At 37.6% G+C, this 21,822-nt stretch overlaps 1 protein-coding gene and 1 pseudogene across 1 annotated transcript in view; one reads left to right on the plus strand and one right to left on the minus strand.

Moving 5' to 3' along the window:
* MAGI2 (membrane associated guanylate kinase, WW and PDZ domain containing 2) overlaps positions 1 to 21,822 on the plus strand; it is a 1,366,741-nt gene that overhangs the window by 696,838 nt on the left and 648,081 nt on the right.
* Positions 57 to 1,018, minus strand: LOC139441011 (glyceraldehyde-3-phosphate dehydrogenase-like; annotated as a pseudogene).

The raw sequence follows: 21,822 nt of genomic DNA on the forward strand, positions 1-21,822 counted from the left end.
CCCCAGCAGCCGAGGGCCTCTCTTCCTGTCACAGGGGCTGGTGGTCCAGGGTTCTCTTATTCCTTGGAATCCATGTAGACCATAAGGTCCCTGTTGCTATAGCCAAAATCACTGTCATACCAAGAAATGAGTTTGACAGAGTAGTCACTGAGGACAATGCCAGCCCCAGCATGAAAGATGGAGGAGTAATTGTCAGTATTAAAGTCACAGGAAAAAACCTTGTCCTCAGTATAGCCCAGGATGCCCTTGAGGGGTCCTTCTGATGGCTGCTTCACTATGTTCTTGATGTCATCATATTTGGCAGCTTTCTCCAGGTGGCAAGTCAGATCCACAGCTGACACATTGGGGGTGGGGACAGGGAATGCCATGCCATTGAGCTTCCCATTCAGCTCAGGGCTGACCTCACCCACAGCCTTGGTAGTGCCAGTAGACGCAGGGATGATGTTCTCAGCAGCCCCTTGGCCATCACACTACAGCTTCCCAGACAACATGGGCTGTGGTGATTAGTCCCTCCATGATGCCAAAGTTGTCATGGATGACATTGGCCAGAGTGGGCTAAGCAGTTGGTGGTGCAGGAGGCATTGCTGATAATCTTCATGGACTTGTCATACTTGTCATAGTTCACACCCATCACAAACATGGGGACATCTGCAGAAGGGACAGAGAGGATGACCCTCTTGGCTCCACCCTTCAAGTGAGCCCCAGCCTTCTCCATGGTAGTGAGGACACCAGTGGATTCCACAACATATTCAGCACCAGCATCACCCCATTTGATGTTGGAAGGATCTGCCTCCTGAAAGATGGAGATGGACTCTCTATTGATAAAAAGCTTCCCCTTCTCTGCTTGACTGTCCCTTTGAAACTTGCCTTGAGTAGGATCATACTGAAATATGGAGACCATGTAGTTGAGGTCAATGAAGGGATCACTGATGGCGACAATCACTTTGCCAGAGTAAAAAGCAGCCCTGGTGACCAGGCACCCAATACGGCCAAATCCATTCATACTCACCTTCACCATCATGTCTCAGGGTTGAAGCTGGCTGTGCAGGAAGACTCGGCTGTCTGTCAAACTGGAGGAGCAGAGAGCCTTAGCTGGAATTTCAATTGCTGAATTAATTATATCCTCAGAGCTTACCTATAAAACATTTATTGATTTAGTGTTAAAGCTGTGGTGTATAAGTATTTTCTAGATGATAACAGCATGACCTTTTGATTTAGTTTGCGGGCTTAGACCCAGATTCCTTCGGTAATAGTCATCAATCTGGCATGGATGGCACTATTTGAAATTACAAGTAAGAGCGATCACCTATGGAATGACAAATCACATGACTCTAAAGTTTTTCTCTCTCTTGACTTTCAAGAGTGGCACCTGTTTTTGAGTCAAGTGGCACTAATTTTTCTGGCAATATTCTGTAACTTATGAGTATTTTTCTCTGCTGAGGAAACTTTTATCTTGCCCCCAACTCCCATCTTCCTTTGATCACTATGGTTCATCAATATGGTGCTGTAACCCCTCTTGCAATGTTCCTTTGAAGAGTTTGGCTGGCATGAGCTAATCACTAACAGACTAAACTCCAGATTCACCCAGAGATTAAATTTGTGTCCTCATCATTATGACCTCATACATTTCTCTGAGAATGGGCCAAGAGTTGCAGTCTTTGATGTGGCTAATATAGCTTGATTTGGTATTCATTACCTACTCCCCTTCCCCAAACCACAGGGTGCTGTGCACACCTTGTACTAGGAACTGGAAACCCCCAGGGTACTTGCGCTCAAAGAGGGTTATGACAGGCAGACATAAGATTTAAAGTTAGCCAGAATCCTAATTTTGATGGTTATCTACCTATGTGAATTTGGGCTACTTACTGACTTCTCTGAGTTTCAGTTTCCACTTTCATAAAATGTATGTGATCTTATCTCCTGTGAAAATTAAATAAAATGTACTTAGGGTATAGTAATATGTGCTTATTAGCAGAAAAAACCATTCCATTAGCAATGATAACTTAGCATAAGGTCACTCTCATGAAAGACTCCTTCCTTCTTTAGTGCTAAATTCACTCTCCTGGATACATTAATAACCTAGAAAGTTCTGTCTGAATGCTTGATGACTTCTTGGTTTATAATCCAAGAAAGGGTCATGTAAATACTGTGTTTATCTGGCTGGATTTAGGATTGACATAAAAGAAACATGTGGCGCGGGGTCAATACTGGGAAGTAATGAGTGAGTACAACTTTTGTCTGTGATCCAAGATACCAAGGATGGGGGCAAAAATCAATGCCAAAAGACCATGTGTAAATGCCAGGAGTCAAGCACAGAAGTCATTGAAAACAGCATCTAAAGATGAGCAATCAGGAAATAGCTCAGGCATGAACACAAATTCTACGGGATAACCATCTTTTTCCAGGGCTATTTTTAACTCAGCACCCGAGAACATAAAAATCATTGAGGACTGAAATAGTAAATGGAATTTGTACTGGGTGTTGTACCTTGTTTTGGTGTCAGAATAGTTGGAAAATAAATGTGAATGGAAGTGTTAACCATAGACATGGGGAAAGTATGAGGAATGCTCTATTGGAGAAGCAGCCAACCTAGGCCCAGAGATGTCTGAGAAGAAATCTTGTGGAAGAGGACATCTCAGGTAAGTGTAGAAGGGCATGTAGGAGCTTAGAAAACAAGGGGATAAAGGGCATTCTAGCACAGAAACGATACCTTGCAGAAGTACAAAGACATTCATTTACAAAGCAAAATGTCAAGGAATTCATCTCCTTGAAGCATGGGCTGTGTGTGTGTGTGTGTGTGTGTTTGTGTGTTGCAGGTGGGAAAGGGAGGCCTGGGGTATTGTGGGGAGAAACCAGGCTGCTCTGGCCAGTAAAGTCTGTCTCATCAGAGGCTTTGTCTGTGATGGTTAAGATGTGAGATTTTAGTCTGAAAACAGTTGGGAACTTTTGAGAAGTATTAAGCAGGGTAGCAAGATGACAAGATTTATGTTTCCTAAAGATCAACATCTTGGCAGTATAAAGAGTGAACTGGATGAAGGAGACTTCATAGTCTTTTGCAAAAGTATAGTGAGATGTGATGCGGATTTAACTGGCGTGTTAACAGCAGGAACAGAAAGCAAGAGACAGTTGGGAGAGATATTTATAATAGGAAAGGGTTTGACTCAGTAATTCCATAAAAAGTAGAACATGGAACCAAAAGAATGTATTATAAAGTACTTTACAAGAGTGAGTATTAGAAGAGACTCCAAATTATGTACATGCTGTGTAGACCTCTACTCCTGGCTCTGGTAATTATTTATGAGACTTAAGGTTTACTCATTCATGAAATGGAGTTCATAATACCTGTCTTAAATGGCTGATGAAGGCAAGCTAACATATATAAATATGGTTTCCCACATAGCCAGCATTGAATAAATAGATATTGCCAGTATTATTAAAAGTTCACTTAAATTACAGAGGGCTCATTCAGAGACACTTCATTAAATTTCTTTCTAAACATACTCTCTCATTATGTCCCAAGGGGGTGATATGTCATCTAGGATGAAATGAATTAACATGTTCAAAGCACTTAAAAATGCTTGGTCTACAATAGGCACTATGTGCTCATTAACTTAAATAGTTAAGTAAAAAAATCTCTAGCCCGTTGTTGTGTACTGCCAGTTACTCCACCATGCTGAGAAATCAGAAAAAGGTCTGATTCTCCTTGAAAGATAGTGGCTCCAAAATTAGAGACAATTTTATTGATAACCTAAACTTATTGTCAAGTTCACTTCTCAGGACGTAAACCTTAAAGTGGATGTGGCGATAAGACCACTTTCTGTCTGAGTTTTAGAAATGATTTTCAGTTTGTTCAAAGAAAACCATGGATGTGGATACATTCAAAGGAATACAATTTTAGTTGACAGCACAAATTGAAGGTAGCATTTGTTACGACTGTTGAATGAGAACTGAATTACCAATTTTCAATCCTGTCAGTCTTCATCAATGGGAAGTGTGTATAGAACCCATTTAATTCTTTCAAATGTTGCTTCAATCAGAGATATGTCAATATATTACTTCATTTTGATAAATTTTCAAAGAAGCATGATTTATAGGTGGGTATAGATTAAGAAGAAAAAATCTATCTGTTGATTGTTAAGAAATAATGAACCAACCTTTACTTCCATTTCACTTTTAAATAGTTGTTCTTTCTATTTCGCTCCATGAGAAGTGTCTCACCCCACCTCCATTAAGCTCCAAAGTGAGGGCCACAGTGTTTATGGGACTAAAAGCAAGGTAGAGATTGCTTTTGCCAAATAGTAATGAAACCCGGATATGCAAAAACAAGATTATCTCATTAAAACAATAATAAACACACGAAAATATTAAGGACCAGATGGAAATTCAAATAAGAGATTCTGTAATGGGATATAAGAATGCAAATTACCCAGGGAAGAGTTTTTGCACATTTAAATGTACTTGCTTGTGTCATAAAAAGACATACATAAAATACAATCTGTTAAACTATTTGTATTTGAATTGTAAGGACTTCTAAGTAGAGAAACCACAGTCCACAATGTTTATCTCAGAATCACTGCCTGCGGGTATTATTGGTACATTTACAATGATATTAAGTAAAAAGGTTCAAGTACTATCGGGTATGACTTAGCATATTTTAGAGTCAGAGGTTCAGATTTGCCTAAAAATCATGTTCAGGCAAATGCAATTACTATAATTTCAAATTTACCTTTCTAGTTCATTTTGAGGATTGGTTCTACTTTTCCTTCCCTTAGTCCTATGTTGTCCTGTTTTTTGTTTCTTTGTTGTGTTTTGTTTTGTTTTTGCTAGTTTAATTTTGATATCTCAGTCACCACCAGTCATCTAAACATTTGCCTTCCTATTCCCCTGAATTTCCTTGGCTGGGTGGCTCTTCGAAGTGGCAATAAACCCAGCTGTGTTCAGATATAAGTGGGGGGGTTTCAGTAACTCCGCATTTCTTTGGTCATTTCAGAAGATATAGCCCAGAGCTACAAGTGAGAATTCCATGCAAAGGAGGCTAAAATACACTTCTTCACAAGTGCAGTCATTTCCATTGTGTTCCAGGGTTCATTGGGTCCAAGGTACCACCACGTCGGGGCCTGGTCAAGCCTGATTCATGGCCCCGTTGACCCTGAATCTGCTTGCTCGTGTCCCTCATTACATTTTATTTTAAAATTATTTTTTATTTTTAATTAGGATTGACATACAATATATTAGTTTCAGGTGTATACCCCACTGATTAGATATTATATAACTTAATAAGCGATCATCCTGATAAATCTCATCATACCCATCCAACACCATACATAGCTTTAGAATATTATTGACTATGATCCCCATGTTGTACTCTATATCCCAGTAACTACTCCGTAACTACCAACCTATATTTCCTAATCCCTTCACCTTTATCGCCCATCTCCCCAGCCTCCATCCAATCTGGCAACCATCAGTGTGTACTCTGTGCCTATGAGTTCATTTCCGTTCTGCTGGTTCCTTTATTTTGTTTTCTAGAATCCGTTATGGATAGATATGTATTTATTGCCATTTTACTCATATTTTTTATCTTTATTTTTTCTTCTAAGAGAAGACCTTTTAACATTTCATGTCATAGTGGTTTGGTGATGATGAACTCCTTTGGCTTTTTTTCTTGTCTGGGAAGCTCCTTATATGTCCTTTGATTCAAAACAGTAGTTTTGCTGGGTAAAGTAGTTTTGGTTGTAGGTCCTTGCTTTTCATCACATTGACTACTTCTTGCCAATCCTTTTCGTACTGAAATGTTTTTGTTGAGAAATCAGCTGACAGTCTTATGGGAGCTGCCTTATAGATAACTAACCAACTGGTTCTTCTCTTGCTGCTTTTAAGATTCTCTCTTTGTCTTTAAACTTTGACATTTTAATTATGATGTATCTTGGTGTGGCTCTCTATGGGTTCCTTTTGTTTGGGACTCTCCTAGCTTCCTGGATGCGTATGTCTATTTCCTTCACCAGGTTAGGGAAGTTTTCTGTCATTTTTAAAAATAGGTTTTCAATTTCTTGCTTTCTCTCCTCTCCTTCTGGCACCCCATGATAAGAATGTTGGTAAGCTTGAAGTTGTCCCAGAGGATCCTCAGCCTACCCTTATGTTTTGGATTCTTTTTTCTTTTCGTTCTTCTCATTGGATGATTTTTGCTTCCTTTTATTCGAAATCGCTGATTTGATTATTAGCTTCATCTACTTGACTCTTGATTCCCTATAAATTATTCTTCATTTCAGTTAGTAAATCCTTCATTTCTGACTGGTTCTTTTTTATAGTTTTCGTGTCCTTTTTTGTGCTATTGAAGTTCTCAGTTCATCTATGCTTCCCCTGAGTTCATTGAGCATCTTTATAACCATTGTTTTGAACTCTGTATCTGGTAGTTTGCTTGCCTCCATTTTATTGAGTAATTTTTCTTTTATCTGAAGATTTCTCTTGTTCTTTCATTTGGAATCTGTTTCTCTGTCTCATTTGAGCTGCTTCCCTGTGTTTGTTTCTATGTATGAGTTTCTATGTCTCTCAGACTTGGTAGAGTAGCCTAAAATAGTAAGTTTCCTGTAGGGTCTAGTAGCACAGCCTCCCTGTTCACGTCAGCTGGGCAATCCAGGTGCACCCCTCCCTCAGCCCTTGTGGGCTGTGTACACTCTCCTATTGTATTTGAGCCTTGATTGCTGTTAGAACATTGATGGGGGGTGAAATTTACCCCCAGGTTCATCAGCTGTGAGGACTGGCCATGACCTCAGTGGAGGATCAGCTGGGCAGGGGCTCACCCTATGAAGCAGGACTTAGTTCAGCAGGGTTCTTGTGCCCACTGAGTCCTCCTCCTGAGAGTGTCACTTGTGGATGTGGTTGGATCGTGCTTTGACTTGGTCTGAAGCTGTGCATGAAGTATGCTGGTTCTAGGGCCTCTTGGAAGGTGAAAGCCAAGGTCCACTACTATCTGTGTTCTGCCCTGGGCCTCCCATATGAGCTGCAAAGCAATCTGCACATGGTTGCTACTTGTGCTGGGCCTGAAGGTACCCAGGAGAGGCCAAGAAATGAACCAAGGCTAGCTGCCACTAATGCTGGCCTTGGGACCACTTAGCAAGAGGTATGGGGCACACTGAAATCAAATGGAGCTTGTCTGAGAGATTTTAGAAAAGTCTGAAACATAAGCCATCGTATCTACGGCCATTTGTATGGACAAGCCACTGGAAACAGCTTGGGTGGGCCCGCAAGTGGATGGGGTGAGGTCTCAGGGAATCACCAGGGCAGGGCAAACAGTGTTAGCCAGGTTGATGGAGACTCAGATACGGTGCCTGCCTGCTGGCTCTGTGGGGGGAGGGCTCAGAAAAGGAACAAAGCCTCTACCTGCCCTTCTGTCTGAGAGAAAGCTGCCCTTCCAGTCTTGCCCTGATGCCAGACAATTAAATTCTTCCCCATATGTCCTTTATGCCTTGTGCCTTTTGACCGACCTGCTGCCCCTGCACTGAAGCTCAAAGGGAGTGAGTCCAAGTAAGTTTGTGTGCAGATTCTTTATAAGGAACTGCCTAGGATTCCAGTAGCCTTCTGTCTCACTCAGCCACAATCTCCAGAAGTTATGAGGACCTCTCTTCTTGGCAACGGCACCAGCACCATGGGCTAGGGACCCTGGTATGCAGTTAGGACCCCTTGGTCCTCAAGGGGGAACCTCAGCAGTCAAGCTATCCCTCCCGATTTTACCCGCCATAGGTATGTGTGGCACCCGACGGTCCATGTCCCCGTCCCTCCTACCCATCTCCATGAGGCTTTTTCTTTCTAACCTTAGTTGTAGGACTTCCGTTCAGCTAGAGTTCAGGTGGTTCTGAATGACCATTGTTCCTAGTTTATTTGTAATTATGATGTGGTTGTGGGAGGATGCAAGTACCTCATTTACCTGTGCTACCATCTGGCCTGGAAACCTCCCCCATCTGTGCTTTGTTGCAGCTGTTTTCCCTCTTAAAATGCCCTTCCCTAGACCTTCAGAAAAAAAAAAAAAAGGCAAAACAAAACAAAAAAACAAGGCTATACACTGTTTCCGGGCGGACGCCATTTCTACTGCCTTCTCCAATCTGTCTCCTATCACCCACATTTGTCTCTTACATTGATCTTACTTCATTGTAAGAGTTTATGACTGACTGACATTGTTGCCTAATTGTTCTGTGCTCCCTAATCTTTGCCTTCCTAAAATAGGACTTATTCCGTATAGATTTAAATGTATTTGTGCAAGATAAAGATAGATCCCTTCTAATCTCTTTAAAAAAATTTGAGGTTTAATTGACGTAAATTAGTTTCACATGTACAACACAATGATTTGATATTTGTACATATTGCAAAATGTTCATTACAGTAAGTCCAGTTGACACCTGATACTGTACACAGTTACAAATATTTTTTCCTTATGATGAGATTTTAAGATTTACTTTCTTAGCAACTTTCAAATATCCCATACAGTATTATTATTACAACCCATGATGTTGTTTATTTTATAATTAGAAATTTGTACCTTTGACCACCTTCACCTATTTTTCCCATCTTCCACCCCCCACCTCTAATAAGCAACAATCTGTTATCTGTATATATGAGCTTGTTATTTTGCTACTTTTAATTCCACATATAAATGAAATCATACAGTATTTGTCTTTCTGTCTGACTTAATTAGCATAATGCTCCCAAGGTCTATTTATGTTGTTGCAAAGGGCAGTATAATTTTTAACCTTTTTAAATAGCTTTAACGTACTGGGTTTGAAGCTTAAATAAAACTTTAAATCCATTTGTTAACACCACATAGTGACTCAATGGTAAGTTCCAACTAGAACTAGCCATTTGTGCTTGTTGCCCTTTTGAGAAATTACTGGATGTTGTTTGCTACACTTGGCAGTAGCTACCAAACAGAACAGAAGTAAGATACTGTCATTTATTAAAAAACAGAAGCAAACCATTTAAGGCATTATTATAAGCATTTACTTGAGAAAATCATGTTTTCAGGCACTTTCCACCACCTGGAAATGTTTAGATAAAGGAAGGTTAATTCAGTCAGCTTTATTTTCATAGGGGGAAAAATGATCATTTCAATTTTCTCCCTTATTCTCCCAGAAAACATTGGCTCACATGACCAGACAGCACTCATCCAAACACCAGGTTTACAAACAGAATGAGAATCAACTTCTTCATGCTGCACTGGAGAGGAGCTTCCATCATCATTTGAAAATTCCTACAAACTACTCATGAGAAGAAAACCAATGGTTGTCTGACTTTGAAGCTGTGGTACACTGGTAAACCAGTGTTTCCTCTCCTCCAAAAAGAAAAAGAAAGCTTTTTGCAGTGTTTGCAATTCCTCCGGTGTAAATATGCCCGCTTTGGCTGATTTCAAGCCACCACTGGTTTTACTACCCAGTTTGTACAATTCCAGAATATTTAACAGTTGGCTCATAAGCCACTCAAACCCACTTCAGCTTACTACTGGACCTGCAATTACTGAACAAGTTTGAAAAGTTTGCTAAGAGATTTAGCAAAAGGCAGGAGTCAGTGTTTTATTCTGCTCTCTACCCTTTCTCTCTATTACGTTAAATTAAATAATCCTGACCTAAAAGAAAAATGACTTTGAACATATGGAAAGTAAAAAGCCAGCTCTCATTGTGCACAACTCTCATCATTGGTCTCATCAATTCCTGTGTTAATCCAGCTCTCTTCATCTTTCCACTGAGAATAAGATTTATGTTGTTTTCATCTTTGTAGCCCAATGCCTGGCTCACATATGATCTGAAAAATGTTAATTGAGTGGCTTATTTTGTAACCCTTTTGTCACACTTTCAAAAAACCTACATCTAGATAATTCTCTGAAATAAGTTATTATTTAAAATGTGGACAAAACATTTTAAAATACCACTTTTTAAATGAATGTCGTAGTTTCCAATCTTTGAGTCTTCGTTCCAAGATCTCCTAGTAAGATGAATTTGGACAACTTGCCTAACTGAAGTCTCATTATTTAATCTGTAAAACTGGAAGTCAGTAAATCTGGTTTCTAGTCTCAGTCCTAGCAATTGGGGTCAGTCTGATCATAAATTTCATGCCTTTAACAATGACACACATTTCTGACATGCATGGATATGAAATCATAACACAACTTCATATATCAGTAAACACCAATGAGGCGAGCAATAAAGTACATATATAAATAGAATATAATTTATTAATTTTTCTTTTGTTCCAAGCTATTCATTGAAAAAAATTGATATATATATAATAGATGATATATATATATAAATTGATATATATATATATTTATATATGAGGTCTGTCTAGAAAAGGTCCAGGTGTTGTTAATGTAATGAGAATGGTTTGTGTAACGTGGATGTAACCTGGCAGCCAAGGAGAGTGGACTGGAATGCGCATGTGTGCACAATGACAACTTCACTGCACTAGATAGTGGGTGTGGTTGAAGCCGTTGAGTGAGCATGTGTACTGTGAGGCCGTCACATTCAAAATGATTGAGCAAGTAGAGCAATGAATCTGCATCAAATTCTGTGTTAAGCTTGAACATTCCTCCATGGAAACTATTCAGATGATTCAGAAGGCTACAGGTATGGGCAACTGGTGATTGACAGCATTATCACAACAATGTGCCTGCTCATCCATCACTTCTCATTCAGAGTTTTTTGCTTAAACATCAAATTACCCAGGTGACTCAGCCCCTCTACAGCCCAGATTTGGCACTCTGTGACTTCTGGCTTTTCCCAAAACTGAAATCACCTTTGAAAGAGAAGAGATTTCAGACCATTAATGAAATTCAGCAAAATACCACAGGGCAGCTGATGGTGATTGGGAAAACTGTGTGAGGTCCCAAGGTGCCTACTTTAAAGGGGACTGAGGCATCATTGTCCTATGTACAATGTTTCTTCTATCTTGTATCTTCTCCAATAAATGTGTCTATTTTTCATATTACATGACTGGATGCTTTCTGGATAGACTGTTTTATATATTATATATAATACATATATACACATATGTGTATACACACATATGTGTATATATGTATGTGTGTGTATATGTGTGTAGTCTTTAGAGTCTTGAAAACCAGATATTTCATTTTATTTGAGTGACAAAACAAATAAACTCATGGCAAATAAAATAGGTTTCAGGGAACAAAACATAAGAATTATAAATTACCCCCAAATGGCATAATAAATGCACAGTTTATGCATTTGTTTTACCATATTCCTCACATTTGAGATACTTGATTTGGACCTAAGAGAAATGACCTTTGGAGCAGTGTTCATGGACAACCACTGTTGCATCTAGAAGAGTCATCATCTTCACAGTTGGAGATATGGAGATAAAAACTGCATCTGTACTCATTCAACACAAAACAATTTAGCCTCGTTAGCTAGCAGAGGAGAAATCAGAGCTTCACACATCCAGTTTCAAAGTGTCTGCAGCAAAACCTGTGCCCCTCATTTCTTTCTTTAACCCTCTTATTTCTGTTACCGTCTGTTTCTACAACCAGGAACAAGTTGGAATTGTAATCTAGCCCAGGCTTGATGAACTAAAGAGCAAAATATTCAAAATTGTCACAATGTCTCCTTATGCATGAATTTAAGAAATAGAAACTTTTGCAAGAATAAATTTAACAGTATACATATTTATTGAAAGGTACTGCTTCCCTAGGCAGTAACTGAGGGTTTTCTATGGCTGTAGGATTTTTTTAAACTTTATTTCCTGTACTGACTTATGTTATATCCCTTTCATCTGGTTTTCTACCTACCTTTGTCTATGCCAAAATTTTTTCTTAATCCTCTCACTCTTTTTCTTTATCCTTCCTTAGTTTATCTTTTAGATTCTGAATTTCTCAGGCTTTGATCCTGACACATTACTCATCAAGGTTTTTCTATAAACCCTTTTTGTGTGATTCTCTAGCCCCAAGATTCCAGCAGTCACTTACAAACTGGTGACTCACATCTGCCTCCAGCCCCAGACTTATTTTTCACATGTCATGGTTGTTCACTGTCAGCTCAAATGCTCTGTGTCCAAATGCACTCACTCTTTCCTCCAACCTCTCTGAAACACTTTTGTAATCTACCATGTCACCTAAGAAATTTGTAACAGATATTTCCCACCTCCAAATCTGTTCACCTAATGTCAACAGGATGGAGAAGTATAATTCTAACTTATCTAGAAAAAAACAAAAAATTGGGTTTTTATGAACAGCTTTAATGATCATAGCAGATAATAATACTTCTATTGTTTTTAGTCCAAGTAGTTAATATGTCCAGGATGGTTCTAATTATTTCACATGTATTAAATCATGTAATTTTCACAACAAATGAGTTGCTATTAATATCTCTATTTCATAGGTAAGAAACCCAAGATATTATTCAATTTAGTGGTAATGAATATAAGAAAAATAACTGTTAACTAACTAAACTCTGAAATACTAGGAATCCTTACTCCTGCTGTAAAGTTTTACTAGTGTGTTAATAAATTATTAATAAGATATTATTATTCAAGTCATAAGACACAGCATAAATTATTTTTAAAGGAAAATTAAACTTGAATTTTTACCTTGTTCTCCTGCTTGCATTTTCTTCAATACACATAGTGATTTTTAGAATATCATTTCAAGTGGTAATCAAACTTTGGCAAATGAATAATTTATTTCCCCTCAGAATAACCACGGGGACTGTCAGTACTTTTGGAATAACAAATAACAGATGTAGTTCTAATAACCAATAGAGCACTTCAGACTTGGCTGTACCGTACCATTTGTGTTCAGATGGCTCCCCAACATTTATACTCTTCTCAAAGGGAATTCCCTCCTTCCATTAACTTTGCCTGAAATTATAAACATTCAGCACTAGAATCCTCTGAAGTTAAAAGTAGATATTGTGCATCATGTTCTCTTGATGGCATTTGTTGCTCATGGAAACTTCAGGGAAATTCCAAAAAGCTAATGTCTTATTGGGTATAATAAATGATAAATTTAGTATGTTTTAAGGAAAAGCTAATACATGGTTGTGAGGAAGGTTTAATTGGAGATGTTTGGAGCAATAAAGAAAGCATAGCTTTGTTTTTCTTTAAAAAAAATTAAATTTATTGGGTGACATTGGTTAATAGTATCCTGTAGGTTTAAAGTATATATATTTATGATATGTGATCTGTACATTGCATTGTGTGCCTACCATCCAATGTCAAGTCAACTTCAATCACCATGTATTTGACCCCTTTTAACTCCCATAACCCCCCCCCTTTCCTCTGGTAACCACCCTACTGCCGTCTGTGTCTCTGAGTCTCAGTTTTGTATTCCACATGTCAGTGAAATCACATGGTTCTTAGCTTTTACTGACTGACTTGTTTTGCTTTAAATAATATCCTCAAGGTCAATCCATGTTGTTGCAAATACCAGTACTTGACCTTTTCTAACAGCTGAGTAGTATTTCATTGGACATATGTACCACATCTTTTTTATCCAATCCCCTGTCGGAGGACACTGTTGTTTCCATATCTTGGCCACCGTGAATAATGCTGCATGAACATAGTGGTGTTCATATCTTTGTGGGTAAATGTTTTTCATTTTTTCAGGTAGAAACCAAGAAGAATTATTGCTGGGTCATATGATTCTTAATTTTCTGAGGAACTGCCGTATTGTTTTACATAGTGGATGCACCAGTCTGCATTCCCACCAGCAGGGAATGAGAGTTTCCTTTTTCTCCACAACCTCTCCAACACTTGCTATTCCTTGTCTTGTTGATAATAGCCATTCTAACAGGTGTGAGGTGGTATCTCGTAGTTTTTTTTTCATTGTAGTTTTGATTTACATTTTCCTAATAACTAGTGAAGTTGAGCATCTTTACATACATGTGTTGGTCGTTTGTATGTCTTCTTTGGAGAGATGTCTGTTCAGGTCCTCTGCCAATCTTTTAATTGGATTGTGTTTGGTATTGACTTGTATGAACTCTTTATATACTTTGCATATTAACCTCTTGGCAGAGCTGTTGTTTGCAAATATCGTCTCCCATTCAGTGGGTTGCCTTTTTGTTTTGTTGTTGGTTTCTTTTGCTGGGCAGAAGCTTTTTAGTTGATATAGCCCCATTCATTTATTTTTGCCTTTACTTCCCTTGCCTTTGGGATCAAACTCATAAATATTTTTCTATGACCAAGATTCATAAGTTTAGTACCTATGTTTTCTTCTCAGTAATTTATTATCTCAGATCTTATATTTAGGACTTTGATCCATTTTGAATTAGTTTTTGTACATGGGGCAAACTGCAACCTAGGCTTGTATTTTGGCATGTGACTTTCTAATTTTTCCAGCACTATTTATTCAGTAAGTTTCCTTTTCTCCATTGTGTGTTTTTAGCTCCTTTCTCAAAAATTATTTGCCCACATACTTGTGCTTTTGTTCTGGGCTTTCAATTCTGTTCCATTGATTTGTGTGTCAGTTTTTCTACAAATTCCATGCTGTTTTGATTGTTGTAGCTCTGATAGTGTGATAACCTCCACTTCATTCTTTTTGTCTCAGGATTGCTTTGACTATTCAGGTTCTTTTCTGGTTCCATATAAATCTGATGATTTTTTTGTTGTATTTGTCTAAAAGAACCAGTGGAACTTTGATGGGGATTGCATTATACTTGTATATTGCTTCAGGTATATAGACATGTTAACTATGTTGATTCTTCCAATCCATGAACATGGAATATCATTCTCTTGTGTTGTGTCTTTTTCAATATCTTCTAAAATTGTTGTGTAGTTTTCAGAATATAAGTCCTTCACATCCTTTGTTAAGTTTATTCCTAGCTATTTTATTCTTTTGGTTATAATCGCAATAATTTTTTTCATTTCTTTTTGTGAAGTTTCACTGTTAGTATATAGGAAAATGGTGGACATTTGTACATTAATTTTATACCTGTAACTTTACAGTATTTGTTTATTGTTTCTAATAGTTTTTGGTGGGCTATTCAGGGTTTTGTATATATACAATCATGTCATCTGCAGAAAGTGACAGTTTTACTTCTTCCTTCCAAATCTGGATACCTTTCATTTCTTCCTCTTGCCTGATTGTCTGTTTAGGACTTCTAGAACTATGTTAAATAAGAGTGGTGAGAGTGGGCGTCCTTGTCTTTTTTTCTGACTTTAAAGAAAAAGCTTTCAGTTTTTCACCATTGAGTATGATATTGGCTGAGGGTTCGTCACATATGGCCTTTACTATGTTGAGGTACTTTTCTTCTACACCCATTTTATTGAGTGTTTTAATCATAAATGGATGTTGTATCTTATCAAGTACTTTTTCTGTATCTATTGATAAGATCATATGATTTTGTATCATTTGGTTTCTTAATGTGCTATATTACATGGATCAATTTGCATATATTGAACCATCTTTGTGCCCCTGGAATGATCCCCACTTGATCATGATATATTATTTTTTAAGTTTTATTTGACTTACTAATATTTTGTTTAGGATTTTTGCATCTGTACTCATCAGAGATATTGGTCTATAGTTTTCTGGGGTTTCTTTGTTTTTTAAAAGGAATGTGTAATATATTTATTTTTATTTTTAAGTCCTTATCCAAGGATATGCTTATTGATTTTAGAGAGAGGTGAAGGGGTTGAGAGAGACAGGGAGGGAAATATCAATTAGTTGCCTCTTGTATGGGCCCCAACCTGGACAGAATCTGCAACATAGGCATGTGTTCTGACTGGGAATCAAACCTGTGACATTTTGGTTTTCAGGATGATGCTTCAACCCACTGAACCACATCAGCCAGGGTTGTAGTTTTCAATTTTTGTGTTATCTTTGCCAAGATTTGGTATCAGGGTTACGTTCGCCTCATAAAATGTGTAGGATGTATTGCCTCTTCTTTAATTTTTTGGAAAACTTTGAGAAGGATAGGTATCAAATCTTATTTGAATGTTTAGTAGAATTCACTAGTGAAGCCATCTGGTCCTGAACTTTTTTTTGTGGGGGTTCTTGATGGTTGTTTCAATTTCCTCACTTTTTGTCAGTTTAATTAGACTTTCTAGTTCTTCATGATTCAGTCTAGGAAGGTTATACATTTCTAGGAACTTTTCCATTTCTTCTAGGTTACTGAATTTGGTGGTGTACAGTCTTTCATAGTATTCTAGTATGATCCTTTGTCAGTATAAGTGATAGAATTTTGTACGTTTTAAGGAAATACTAATACATGATTGTGAGAAAGCCATTTAATTGGAGATGTTTAAAGCAATAAAAAAGATTAGCTATTTTTAAGTTGATGTTTTATTAACCTATATGAGCCCCAGACCAATTCAGAAATGGTAAGGTATAGGAAGGAAGGAAGGGCTCTTTTTATAACACAGTTGTCTTTTTATTATTTGAAAAATCCTAATTCAGTCCTTTACCCAAAATAATATATATTATTGATCCTCATTAACTGACCTTGGTCAAAGAAATTATAGGTTTCGCTATCACTTTATCTCTGACTTCAGACAATGTGCCCACAGCCTATTTAAGACTGCAAACATGAATTAAACATCCTTTGACTTCCAAAGAGCAAAGGAAAGAATCATCATCGAAATATATAAAGACCTATGGTCAGGAGAACCAAGATGGCGGTGTAGGTAGACACACTGCGCCTCCTCGCACAACAAGAACTGACAGAAAATCAAACGGCAAGGAAGTCCAACACCAAGGAAATAAAAAATAAACATTCATCCAGACCGGTAGGAGGGGCGGAGACGGGCACCTGGGCGGAGAGAACTCTTGTGGCCAGGTGGGACCGAGACTGGCGGAGTGTGGGACAAACAGGGCAGGAGCAGACCCTGCGGCCCCACATTCCCGCACAGATAAACAGAGAGGGCCGGACTCAGAGTGGCAGAGAACAGGGCAGGCAGAGCAGTGGGTAGCACCCCTTGGCCCCACATTCGCACACAGATAAACCGGGAAGAACAGCGGGGATCGAAGCAGACCTCGCAACCCAGGGCTCCAGCTCGGGGAAATAAAGCCTCAAACCTCTGATTGAAAACGCCCGGGAGGGGGGGGGGGGATTGGGGTGGCAGCAGGAGACTCCCAGCCTCACAGGAGAGGTCATTGGAGAGACCCACAGGGGCCTAGAGTGTGCACAAGCCCACCCACTCAGGAACCAGCACCAGAGGGGCCCAGTTTGATTGTGGGTAGCAGAGTGAAAGAGTGAAATCCGGTGGAGAGGGGAGCGGGCGCCATTGCTCCCTCTTGGCCCCTCCCCCATGTACAACATCACAGCACAGCGACCAGCGTTACTGACCCAGTGAACACCTAAGGCTCCGCCCCTTAAAGTAACAGATGCGCCAAGACAAAAAAAAAAAAAATGGCCCAAATGACAGAACACTTCAAAGCTCCAGAAAAAATACAACTAAGCGACGAAGAGATAGCCAACCTATCAGATGCACAGTTCAAAACACTGGTTATCAAGATGCTCACAGAATTGGTTGAATCTGTTAGAAAACCAGATGAAAAAACGAAGCCTATGCTAAGAGAAACAAAGGAAAATGTACAGGGAACCAATAGTGAGGCAAAGGAAACTGGGACTCAAATCAATGGTGTGGACCAGAAGGAAGAAAGAAACATCCAACCAGAAAAGAATGAAGAAACAGGAACTTGGAAAAATGAGGAGAGGCTTAGGAACCTCCAGGACACCTTGAAACGTTCCAACATCCGAATTATAGGGGTGCCAGAAGGAGAAGAGGAAGAACAAAATTTGAAAACTTATTTGAACAAATAATGAAAGAGAACTTCCCTCATCTGGCAAAGGAAATAGACTTCCAGGAAGTCTAGCAAGCTCAGAGAGTCCCAAAGAAGCTGGACCCAAGGAGGAACACACCAAGGCACATCATAATTACATTACCCAAGATTAAACACAAGGACCTCCATCCAAGATTGCTCTATCCAGCAAAGCTATCATTTAGAATGGAAGGGAAGATAAAGTGCTTCTCAGATAAGGTCAAGTTAAAGAAGTTCATCATCACCAAGCCCTTATTATATGAAATGTTAAAGGGAGTTACCTAAGAAAAAGAAGATCAAAAATAGGAACAGTAAAAATGACAGCAAACTCACAGTTATTAACGACCACACCTAAAACAAAAACAAGAGCAAACTAGGCAGACAGCTAGAACAGGAACAGAACCATAGAGATGGAGATCACATGAGGGTTGTCAATAGGGGAGTGGGAGGGGGAGAGGGGGGGAAAGGTACAGAGAATAAGTAGCATAGATGATAGGTGGAAAATAGACAGGGGGAGGATAAGAATAGTGTAGGAAATTATGTAGAAGCCAAAGAACTTATAAGTATGACCCAAGGACATGAACTATAGGGGGGGAATTTGGGAGGGAGGGGGTGGGCAGGATGGAGTGGAGTGGGGGGAATGGGACAACTGTAATAGCATAATTAATAAATATATTTTAAAAATTAAAAGAAAAAAAAGACCTATGGTCATATAGTTACTCCAACTTACATTTTTTATTACAAATATGAACCACATAACTGTTCTGTATTTTTAAGAACAATATTATTTCTTTTAAATTCCTCTGATTTTTTCCAAAAAGGACAACCCATATCAAATATACCCAGTGCGGTAATTAGCCTCCTGACATCTTGTTTTCAATCAAAATGGCAGAGTACCGATCAAACTAAGTGGATATTACGCAGTGGACATACATACCAATTAAGGTCCTGTAAATAGATATCATTAAGTGAAAATAAAGTCAGCCTCTAGTTCTTTTTTTAAAATTTATTTATTTATTTTTAGAGATAGGGGACAGGAAGGAGAAAGAGAAGGAGAGAAACATCAATGTGTGGTTCCTTCTCACATTCCCCATACTGGGGACCTGGCCCGCAGCCCAGGCATGTGCCCTGACTGGGAATCGAACTGGTGAAACTTCGGTTCGCAGTCCGGTGCTCAATCCACTAAACCACACCAGCCAGGGCTAGTTCTAAACTCTAACTTATAATTAGTGTTCAGTCTTTTTCATCATCAACTCTTTATAATTGAAAAACTGATAAAATGAAAACATTTGTATTTTTATCAGTTTATGTTTCAATGTTGTAGAAACAAAATATATTGTATATTTTATGGAGGATTAATTTTGAAAGTTTATATATTTTTTTATTTCTTTAAGTCAAAATCATACCCATTGACAAAGCAGATCTGAGAGAAAATGAAATCTATACAAAGATATCATAGGGATATACAGAAATAGCCAGGAAAAGAGAAGCAAACTTTAAATTAGAGATAATGACTTTAGGGTTATTGCCACTTCTTTTATAATTACCTTCTATATATTTTTAGTTTCTTCCATTATCATATACATATATATGATTAGATATTCTAATGATTCCATATCTTTGATCAATCAAGACATGGCCAATATATAGTATTATTAGGTACACTGATTTAGTCATATTATTAGAATAGAATTGACTGGAAGAAACAAATGTTTTAAATTCTTTTTTAGGTCAGGACATTGTTAAATGGGCTTTTATTAAAACCTTAATAAAAGAGGATTAGCAGATTAAGCCCCTCTCTCTCAAACATCAGTGATTTTTCTAAGATTTTCATGGACTTGGAAATACAAAGCTTAGTTCTGGGCAGGAAGGAGATAAACAAGAAGTCTCTAAATTCATTTTATTTGATTCATATCTGAATTGATTAATAAGTATAATTTGTGAACTACCTCCTACACTGACCACATTTTATGACTTTCTGCAGATATCAGAGTTATGTTTCATAACAATTCAGTTGGGCAAATAGAGACTGGAGCGACCCAATTTATCAACATGAGAATCTTTATCTCTTTATATTAAGTGACAAATGTGATAGAAATGTAATAACAACAGAGCATACTCAAATGTAATCTGACTTGAAACTGTTCTGTCAACTGCATTAGATGGCAAAACAAATAGGTTCTTTCCTTAGTTCACTGAATCATAAATATCTTTTATTGCCTGGCTTTTATTCTCGGCTAGAAGAGGCAATTTATAGCACAGTATATAAATGAAATAATTTTAGGTCCAAATGATTTGCTCCATAATTTTTTTCATGGCACATTACTTTTTTTATCCTGTAGTCTTCTTAAGTTTTCTCATTCCCCACAACCCTTCTCTTTGGCAACCATCAACTTTTTCCTCTATATATCTATGGGTCTATTTCTGTTTTATTTTGTTATTTCTTTATTTTGTCTTGTTAGTGTCAAAATGTAAGGGAAATCATACAGTACTTGTCTACTTTTGTCTGACTTACTCCACTTAGCATAATACCCTCTATGTTCATTCACATTGTCCCAAATGGCAAGATTTCCTTCCTTTTCATAATTGAGTAATATTCCATTGTATGTGCATATGTGCATCATATCCTTGTCCATTCATTAGCAATGGACACCTAGGTTGCTTCCATATCTTAATGTTTTTGTTTTCTTCAGATAAATACCTAGGTGTGGAATAGCTGGTTCATATGGCAGTTTTATTTTTAATTTTTGAGAAACCTTCATACTGTTTTTAATAGTGGCTGCACCAATCTTCATTCTTACCAACAGTGCACAAAGGTTTCCTTTCTCTGTATCCTTGCCAACATTTGTAATTTGTTGATATTTTGATGATAGCCACTCTGACAAGTGTGAGGTGATATTTCATATCATAATTTCTACTTAACTTTCTTGTTGAGAGAGAAATTAATTTTTTATAATTTCTCTTCTCAAATTGATGCCCTGTATTCTTTTGTTTTCATAAGGCCTAATTTTCTAAACTTTATTTTAATTTTAATTTAACAGTTATGTGTGGCTATTTTAATGTTTAATTAATTTTCTGGAACTCTAGTTATTAGTGGCCTCATTTTGACAGATTCTTTTTAACATTCAGACAGTAGATAGAAATTTTACAAATAGATGCCCATATAAGATACTGACTTCCTGTTCTATAAAAAACTCTGTTATATATTGGCTGAATAAAGTAACAAAATACAAAGTAAAGCTCCCAATATAAGAGTGAACTCAATATACATATATCAAAGGAAGATTTTATTATGTCATCAGGTTTCTGACAAACTTATTTGGTTTCACTGATGTAGTTTGTTAGAAACATGAAAGTAATTTCCTATAACTTCATTGTAATTGGAAAGCATTGCTAATAATTATAAATGCTAAGATTCTGTGAAGATACAGTTAAAGGCAGTTGATAATCATGGATTCAACTGGTTAGGACAGGCTAACTGTGAGTCTTACTAGTTCCTCTCCTAATTTCTTAAAGAAAAAAACTTATACATATAAATGAGATGAAATACTTGACCAGTGTTATCAGGCATGGACAGGCATAGATTTTTCTACAGCTAGAGAAAAACAATTATATATCACAGTACTTTTAATTGTATATATATATAATCTTAATTATATATATATACATATATAAATTTCATTTATTGGAACTCCTTTGTAGGTAACTCCTTTTCTCTTGCTGCATTTAAAATTATTTCCTTATCTTTAACCTTGGGTAATTTAATTGTGATGTGTCTTGATATGTTTCTCCTGGGATCCAACTTCTTTGGGACTCTCTGAGCATCCTGGACTTGGATGTCTATTTCCTTTGCTAGATTTGGGAAGTTTTCATTCATTATTGTTTCAAATAAATTTTCGATTTCTTGCTCTTCTTCTTCTTCTGGCACCCCTATGATTCAAATGTTGGAACATTTAAAGTTGTCCCAGAGGTTCCTAAGTCTCTCCTAATTTTTTGAATCCTTATTTATTCATTCTGTTCCAGTTGAATGTTTATTTCTTCCTTCTGTTCCAAATCTTTGA

Source organism: Desmodus rotundus, chromosome 6, assembly GCF_022682495.2.
Source record: "Desmodus rotundus isolate HL8 chromosome 6, HLdesRot8A.1, whole genome shotgun sequence".
In the NCBI taxonomy this organism is placed as follows: Eukaryota; Metazoa; Chordata; class Mammalia; order Chiroptera; family Phyllostomidae; genus Desmodus; species Desmodus rotundus.